This window comes from Pseudorca crassidens, chromosome 11 (assembly GCF_039906515.1).
Source record: "Pseudorca crassidens isolate mPseCra1 chromosome 11, mPseCra1.hap1, whole genome shotgun sequence".
Lineage (NCBI taxonomy): Eukaryota > Metazoa > Chordata > Mammalia > Artiodactyla > Delphinidae > Pseudorca > Pseudorca crassidens.
The window spans coordinates 17,871,963-17,882,009 of NC_090306.1; positions in this window are offsets into that span (position 1 = coordinate 17,871,963).

Below are 10,047 nucleotides of genomic sequence, written 5' to 3' on the forward strand. Positions count from 1 at the left end.
CTGTGCTCCACAACAAGAGAGGCCGCGATAGTGAGAGGCCCGCGCACCGCGATGAAGAGTGGCCCCCGCTTGTCGCAACTAGAGAAAGCCCTTGCACAGAAACGAAGACCCAACACAGCCAAAAATAAATAAATAAAAAATAAAGGAATTCCCTTAAAAAAATTTCTTTTTATTGAGATATAATTGACATATATTAGTTTCAGGTGTACAACATAATCATTTAATATTTGCATATATTGCAAAACGATCACCACAATAAGTCTAGTTACTAGGTATGTAACCTCACATAGTTACAAAAAATTTTTCTCGTGATAAGAACTTTTTTTTTTTTTTTTTTCCTGCAGTACGCGGGCCTCTCACTGTTGTGGTCTCTCCCGTCGCGGAGCACGGGCTCCAGACATGCAGGCTCAGCGGCCATGGCTCACAGGCCCAGCCACTCCACAGCATATGGGATCTTCCCGGACCAGGGCACGAACCTGCATCCCCTGCATCGGCAGGCGGACTCTCAACCACTGCGCCACCAGGGAAGCCTGATAAGAACTTTTAAGAATCTACTGCCTTAGCAACTTTGACATATGCAATACTGTATTATTGACTACAGTTGCCATGCTATACGTTACATCCCCATGACATGTATTTTATGACTAGAGGTTTGTACCTTTCCCCCCTTCACTCATTTCACCAACCTCCACCCCCTGTCTCTGGCAACCATCAATCTATTCTCTGTATCTATGAGCTCATTTTTTTTTTAAGATTCCACATATATGTGAGATTATATAGCATTTGTCTTTCTTTACCTGACTTATTTCACTTAACATAATGCCCTCAAGGGCCATTCATATTGGCAAGATTTTCTCCTTTTTTATGGCTGAATAATATTCCACTGTGTGTGTGTGTGTGTGTGTGTGTGTGTGTGTGTGTGTGTGTGTGTGTATCACATCTTCATTATTCATTTATCCGTCAATGGACACTTAGGTTGTTTCCTTGTCTAGGCTATTATAGATAATGTGGCAATGAACATGGTGGTACATATGGCCTTCAAGTTAATGTTTTCAGTTTCTTCAGATAAATACCCAGAAGTGGTATTGCTGGATCACATCATACTGTTTTCCATAGTGACTGCACCAATTTACATTCCCATCAGCAGTGTACAAGGGCATGTTTTTAATGAAAGAAAAATGAAACAAAACTGTATTCTTCAAAAGAAATTAGTGAAAAAACTGACATTGTTTTACACTTTTGAAAATCTCTTTACTGTCCATTTTAGAGGTCCAGAAGTCCACAAACTATGTCCTACAAGCCAAATTCAGCCCACTGCCTATTTTTGTAAATACAAATTTATTGGAACATAGCCATGCTCATTCACTTTCATACTGTTTATGGCAGCTTTCCCGCTACAATGGAAGAGTTGCATTTTTGTGACAGAGACCATATGGCCTGCAAATCCTAAAATATTAACTATCTGGACTTTTATAGAAAAAGTTTGCCCATTCCTGGTCTAGTTTGTCTAGCTTAATAGGAGCCAGCTGGATGCTGATTTCTGCTTCTTACTCAATCCTTTGGAATTATGTTGTTTTGGTTGAAGGGTTACCAAGTCTAAGCTCATACTGCTTGCCACACAATAGGCCAATAAATTGAGAGACTAGTTGCTGGGACAAGGAATAGTGATTTTTTTCAGAAAGCCAGCAAACCAAAAAGATTAATGTCCCAAAGAATCATCTTACTCGAGTTAGAATTCAGGCTTCTTTTATACTAAAACAGGAAAAAGTGTGGCTGGTTGTTGCAAACTTCTTGGTGCCAGAATCCTTTGTTTTTGCAGTTGTCCACATAGGTCTGGTCACAACGTTCTTACAAAACTCCAACAAGACAAATGTTATTCTCTGTTCTGCAACTTTCTATATCTATATGGAAAATTGTTATACTTTTCAAGGTCAGAACTTTTCAAGGTCAGAGCCTTAAGGATAGGCTCTCCTGCATATTTCAGGCTATAGGCAACATTCTTTTACAAAAGGTGCAGAGCCAGCATGATAAGCACAGGTAACAGAGCACAAGGGTTAGAACTCAAGCAATAGATTCAATATGGAGTCAGATTTGTTCTTCTATGTTACATCATGACTTTAAAAATTATTTAAGTGCTCACAACTCCTAAATTTATATCTACAGCCTGAATCATTCTCTTGCAGATTGGACGTGTATAGGTATTTCAAACTTAACATTCTCAGATAGAATTCCTGATCTTACTAGTAAGTCTTCACCTAAATTACTGCTTGCATTCTTCCCTATCTCATTAGTTGTTCTCATCATATGTCCACTTGCTCAGGCAAAAAATTTTTGAGCCATCCTCGATACCCTCTTTCTTTTGTACATCACATTTAATTTGTCAGCACACTTTGTAACTTCAGAAACCAGATTCTTACCATTTCTCACCATCTGCTAGCTACTATCCAAGTGGTTCAAGCCACCATCATATCTCATGTATATTATTCCACCACATTTCTAACTGGTCTTCCTGTTTCTTCCCTTAGCTACCTATGGTTGTCTAGGTTTTCTCAACATAGCAGCCAGAATAGTCCCTATAAAAGGTCAGATTACGTCACTCCTTGTCTCAAAATCTTCTAGTGTCCTCCTATCTGTATTAGCTTGGGAAATCTTAACAAAATACTATAGATGGGGTAACTTAACAGAAATTTATTTTTTTCACAATTCTGGAGACTAGAAGTCCAAGATCAGGGTGCCAACATAACTGGGTTCTGGTGAGAGCTCTTTGGTGACAGCTACCTTCTCATTGTGTCCTCACATGTTGAAGAGAAAGTAAGCATGCTCTCTGGCATTTCTTCTTATAAGGACACTAATCCTATTGAATCAGAGCCCCACCCTTATGATCTCATTGATCTCATGATCTTATAGCTCCATAAAGGCCCTATCTCCAACACAGTCATATATGTCAACATATATGAATTTTCAGGAAAACAATACAATTCAACCCATAACATGCATGTTTAATGAAAAATTAAGTACTGTGTTTCCATTTCTTAAGAACATTGATGATAGAAGTGTTACTTGCACAATATATTTGCCACTATTTATATCTACCATGGGGACAACAGTAATAACTACTAAATGACTGCTAAAAATCTAGAAGACACAAATCATTGGAAGAAGCATTGGTGCATACTTGAAAAGTAAGTACTTATTTTAAAAAGACTATGCCCAAAGACCAAAAATTTCACATGTGCAGGTGTAGAAAACCCATTAACATATCACTTTGTGATGCATTAGGTCAAACGACTGTTTCCATTAATTTCACTCATTTTTTATTGAACGTTTTCTTGTGCTCTTATGAAAAGTGGAGCAAGAGTTGTTAATGTGTTGGCTCCATTAGCAGAATAAGAGCTTTGCAAATAGTTAAATGGTGCCTGTTTTTGTGTCAGTGTTATCAGATGCTTCAAATTAAAAAATCAGTTCATTTCAATAATTTTTAATACAATTCATGCAATCAAAATTAAGTTTTTGAGAGTCATTCTGTCAAAGGTAAAACATCTAAACGTCTAACATGATTGTGAAGGTTACTGTAAATTCCATTTAAAGATATCAGCATTGAAACTTAATTTTTGCAAAGTTTATTCAAATACAAACTACTGATGAATCACAGCATCACGGTAAAAACAATAATCCTAACAAACTGAGAAATCTGTGGAGGAAAAATTCGTTTTGTATACTAATATTCATAATTGTGTGCAAATGCATACTTCACAAGACCTGAAGGTGTCAAATAAGTCCGTGAAAAGAAGTTCAATATCATTAATCACTAGGGAAATACAAATTAAAACCACATGAAAGGGACTTCCCTGGTGGCGCAGTGGTTAAGAATCCGCCTGCCAATGCAAGGGACACAGGCTTGATCCCTGGTCCTGGAAGATCCCACATGCCACGGAGCAGCTAAACCCGTGCTCCACCACTACTGAGCCTGCTCTCTAGAGCCTGCAAGCCACAACTACTGAAGCCTGCGAGACTAGAACCTGTGCTCTGCAACAAGAGGAGCCACTGCAGTGAGAAGCCCAGGCACCACAACGAAGAGTAGCCCCCACTCACTGCAACTAGAGAAAGCCCGTGGGCAGCAACGAAGACCCAACGCAGCCAAAAATAAATTAACCACTCTAGTGGATGGGGAGCGGTGTCTTACTGTGGTTTTAATTTGTATTTCCCTCATGACTTATGACAGTAATTTTTTTTTTCGGTGTTCGTTTTTTAAAAATAGACTTTTTGAAAGAGCAGTTTTAGACACACAGCCTTCCCTGGACTCTCAGTATCCTCTCCTGATGTCTTAGATATTGAATCTCTGAGGCTCTCTCCCCTAGGCTCTCTTATCTCTAAAATCTTTTCAGATCAAGCTCCTTTACTCCTAGGGCTTCAGATACCATCTAGATGTTAATGATTTTATAGTGTTCAGTGGTAATAAATATGAATATTTAATAAGCAAAATGTCTCATCTCTACTACTACATTATGATACTCCTAAAAAGAGGAAGAATGTTCACCTTAGAATCGCCACATTGCCTAGCAAAAAATAAGTAGACATCCGCTCAGCCTGTGAAGTTGAATAGTATACGCTTCCTACCTTCAATACGTGACATTACACTCCATTAGAAAAATACAATTGGGAATTCCCTGGAGATCCAGTGGTTAGGACTCCGCACTTTCACTGCCGAGGGTGTGGGTTCAATCCCTAGTGGGGGAACTAAGATTCCACAAGCCACACAGCGTGGCCAAATTAAAAAATACATATACAATAATTCAAGGAAATAACAAAAAGTATGAGCTAAATAATCCGATGATCAGTAAATGCTTTCAGACTAAAGAAGACTTCAGATGAAGTTGAACACCCACATGAAAGCTCTAGGAAGTGATAGCTCTTGAACATGGACTTAAAGGGGAAGTGCCCTTCCAATACGCAGTGTATTCCAGGCACGGGGCAGGCTGTGTGCTCATGATTATGGAGCAATGACTAAGCGATGGGTACAATAGCACCTCTCTTCTGAACTTTAAAGATCCTTTCACGTTCCCTTGGCTAAACGACAAAATAACTTTGTCAGGTTGGCAGAGTAAGCTGTATGATCTCTGCTTTACCTGGGATCTCAAGTGAAGTCACATGGCAGGAAAAAGGCAGAGCAGAGCCAGGACCAAAACCCCAACCTCTAGAGTCTTCTTTGTAAAACTACTTATCACTCGGGAGCATGTGCAGAAACCAAAGCTCATATTCTTAGATGTTTTTTTCTTGAAGATAGGTTTTTTTCTTTCAAGATAGGTTTTCTCTTGAAGATCTTGTATTTACTAAAAAAGGTATGTTAACCGCATAGATGAAAAAGGGTTGTATAGTGCAAAAACACATAATTTACAGCAATATCCTCTTTTATTCCTAAAACATTTTTCACATCTGTTGTAATTTGCTCATAGGAATGACACTTTCTAATTTAATTATTTCAAGTGTCTTTCTAAGCTTTCTTACATTCCACTTGCACGTAATTGTGACTGCAGTGCTGCATCTTACACTTCCTTTGTATTTGAGCAGGATAAAATTTCAAATTAATTTCTTCCATTGCTGCATGTGAAAGAGATGTAAAGTAATAGCACTGAGTCAGCACACAAACAGCAGAACTTAAGAAGAGGGTCAAAGTGAATTCCACAGTGTCACATGATATGGTTAAAGAGTAAGATTTATTGGGGAAATAAAAATGAAAGTTATCAAAAGGAGACTGTAAACTTCAGGCCCCACAAATCCTAGATTCAGCCCTTTCTGGAGATCTTTCGACCCATGGAAAATTGTAACCCTCCTGCTAGGTAGAAGAAGCCACCAGCTGATGGATAGCTGAGGTCAACGGCAGCCCCGCCCCCTGGGAGACAGCTGCTTTTTGTCTGGGAAAACTGCAGTGAGTTCTCTGGGCCATTTTTAAACAATTCTGCTCCTCACGTTGTAGTACTCAAGAAAAGAAAAGAAAAATCTCTTTCTTAGCAGTTTATTACTTGAAATACTTAAACATTCAAACTAAATTTTAGAAATGTAAATTTTAGCCGTTAAATAGAAAAAGCGAAAGCACACACATACATGGTAGCATTTATTCCTTTTCAACAAAGACTGCACCTAACATTGATGAACTCTCGATCTGCATTATGCCAATGAGAATATTTTGGTGTCCTTGACAATGACTCCAAAAGATTAGTTGAGGTTATTAAAATTAAAATTAATGTTTGATTTATTAAAGTTATAAGTTAAAAAGCTTATTTGTTCTTGTTTGTTTGTTTGTTTTTGCGGTACGTGGGCCTCTCACTGTTGTGGCCTGTCCTGTTGCGGAGCACAGGCTCCGGACGCGCAGGCTCAGCGGCCATGGCTCACGGGCCTAGCCGCTCCGCGGCGGGGCACGAACCCCTGTTTCTTGCATCGGCAGGAGGACTCCCAACCACTGCGCCACCAGGGAAGCCCGTCAGTTTATTTGTTCTTAAGCTTTTAATTTCACTTACCAAGTTAGTAATTTATAAATCTGAAAAAATTTAACAATTACTTTTAAGAGGCTTTTGATTAATATTTGGTCACATTTATAGTTTTAGTTAAATAGTTCAATTGTCTGATCGGCAAAACTCCCCAAGTACGTAAATAACTCCTAAATCTAGAAAATTAAATATGTGTATATATTTATATTGAATCTTAAGTTATTTTAAAAGTTATAATGCTATTTATAAAGCCTAATAACTTTGTCTTACGCCTTTCAACTTGAAACTGCAAACATAAATCAATGAAAATTTTATATTGGAATCATAAAGATAATCTGCAAAATATTAAATACGCCATACTCCTCAAAGCAGCAAAACACAAAACATTAAAATATACCAATGACAAACAACTTATTCTCAAACCTACCATGAAAATATTAATACTGTAATTTTGCTTTCCTTCATCACTTTAATATGCGTTTCTTAAATAGAATTCTGCTTTCTCATCATGGAAGGGCCATAATTCTTATATAAATTAAAATGATATTCTAATAAATCTTAGTACATCTGTCAGAATTTGGCCTATGGCTTATCTTTCTTGTAAGATACTACTGATATCAAGGCTGTTGGGAATGGAGAGAGAGCTACAAATACATACAAAAATATTCTCAAAATTGCTAACTGGCTAAGTTAACTTAAGACATCTTGAAACATTTACATTGTCTTTCAAGCCCTAGCAGAATGCCTGGAACATAATAGATACCAGTAAATCGTTATTAAATCAATCAGTACTTAAATTATTTTATAAATATATAATCCTGTTTTATTCTCCTTTAAGGTGTTATAAATTTGACAGCAGAACATTTCTGTTTATATATCCCACTCTGATCTCAAATTCAACATATTTGAATCCCTAATTATTAAACCATTGTTTCCCTAAATGTGTTCCACCATCCCCAAAAATGTTCTTAGGCACCCTGTTTTAGTTATTTATTGTTGCATAACAAATCAGTCCAATAATTTAGTGGCTTTTAAAAATGATCACTTATTTGTTCATGATTCTGCAGTTTGATCAGGGCTCAGTGGCAATGGCTTATCTCTGTTTCATATAGTGCCAGCTGAAGTCGTTCATGCATCTAAGAGCTAAGCTGGATGGAAATACCCAGGACGACTTCCCTTATAAGTCTGGGGCCTTAGCAGGGAGCACTGGCAGCCAGGCTTTTCTTTTGAAGTGCATGGTCTCTCACTATTCAGTGGTCTAGCCCAAGCTTACTTATATTGCTGCTGGATCCCCAAAAAGTAGAAACCTCTTTGTGTGTACGTGTGTGTTTGTGTGTGTGTTTTTCCAGTATCATGATTTAATTAAGGGAGCATATTCATTGTAGAGAATATATTGATGTAAATATATTGTAAATGTGACTCCTCATTATAGCCTTAAAATTTTTGAAACACCAAAGCACAAAGCTGTCAATTATATATCCAAACTACAGGTCCAAAACAAGCACATGTATTTTCTATGCTCCAAAATTGAGTACACATTGTACTGTCATAGGGAAGGGGTTTACCAATGAAGACCTGACGATAAAGTACTCAAGATTGAGAAACCAAAATAAAATATAAGATAGGAGTTTATAAAAACAAGTTTGACAGTAGCAGAAGGACCCTTTTCATTTCTGAGCAAAACTGCATTTCGTTATATATACTCTCTCCTAAAATGAATAAACCGGTCACTTAAGAATGCTCTGTTTATTTCCTCTATTATACTACAACATTCTCCATGCCTTTGGAAAAAAAAAATATTATGCAGGAACTGTGGGATAAGCATGCATGTGGATGGAGCAGCACAATTGCACTGGTTCTTACAACTCACTTCTAGATAAGGAGAAAGTGTTATTCATTAGTATGGCCCAGTCTTAGCCAATATTCAGTTTGGAAAGACACTGGGGTAAGATCAGAATAATCTGAAATTCCAAGTTCTAGAATTGATGATTTTATATGCCATTGTATTAGTCAGGCTTCTTTTCCTTTCTTTTTCTTTTTTAATTTTTATTGGAGTATAGTTCATCCACAATGTTGTGTTAGTTTCTACTGTACAGCAAAGTGAATTGGTCACACATACACATATATCTACTCTTCTTTACGTTCCCCTCCCATACAGGTCATTATAGAGTATTGAGAAGAGCTCCCCGAGCTACACAGCAGGTTCCTATTAATTAGCTACCCTTCCATACAGTAGTATGTATATGTCAATCCCAATGTCCCAATCCATCTCTCCCCACTGCCCCTTCCCCGCCTGCCCCCCCAACTAGCAACCACAAGTTTGCCCTCCACATCTGTGACTCTACTTCTGCTCTGCAAACAAGCTCTAGTCAGACTTCTTCACTCATTAATTACAACTCAATTCAAATAGGTTGGAACATATACACACTACTATACATAAACTAGATAACTAACAAGGACCTACAGTGCAGCACAGGGAACTATACTCAACATTTTGTAATAACCTATATATATATATATCACTTTGCTGTGTACCTGAAACTAACACAACATTGTAAGTCAACTATACTTCAATTAAAAAACTCAAAAAAACCCTAAAAAATAGTCTGAAGAACAATTTTTATTTATTAAGACTTAATAATGATATAATATATAACAATGAAAATAATAATCAAGAACTAATAATGTATCAAGAAAAAGGACTGTTACTGACTGATACACATAACTGAAAAGCCCAAGTATGGCTAGATTCCAAGACTCAGATGATGCTATCAGGATTCTGCTTCCCTCCATCCCTCGATTTGGCTCTATTCCCTCTAGGATTCACTTTCATGCAGATTCTCCACATATGTGGTAATAAAAGTGGCATTCAGCAGCTCTAAGCTTAAATCTACCAGCAGTAACTCTGAGACAAATAGCTTCTCTTTTTAAAGGGTTCCAGTACATTGACTAATCGGCCTGATCCAGTTCATGCACCAACCTCGGAATCAGTCTCTCTGGGCAGGGAAAGTGTGATGCATCGAACCTGGGCAGGGTCACGTCCCACAGTAACCACACTGCTGATTTATAAAGGATTCATTTCCCCTAAGAAAATTTCAGATACTGTTGCCAGTTGAATAGGGTAGATTCTGGGAAGAAAACAGTAGCAGATATTCATTACTCTTACCTTAAGACCATAACCACTTAACCATATTTCTCAGATAAAGGGGTTTACTGAAACAGCTATGTGTGTGGTAGTTAAACTATTACTTTAAAAAGGGACATCGAGTGATTAAGTCTGCACCAATGTATTCATGCAGGTAGTCTCAAATGCCCACAAACAATACTGAACACAAGAACAAGTGCTCAACTTTGGCTTGTCACAATAATAACGACAATAAAAAATATACAAAGGACCAAGAGCAGAGATTTGAGGCCTAAAATCCATATCTGTACTATAATTTAAAAGTAGAAACCTCTTAAGGCCACCTGTGCTTGGATGTTCTAGAATCTCAGTTCATTTTTTTTGAAGTATATTTGAATTACAATATTGTGTTAGTTTCAGGTATACAGTAAAGTGATT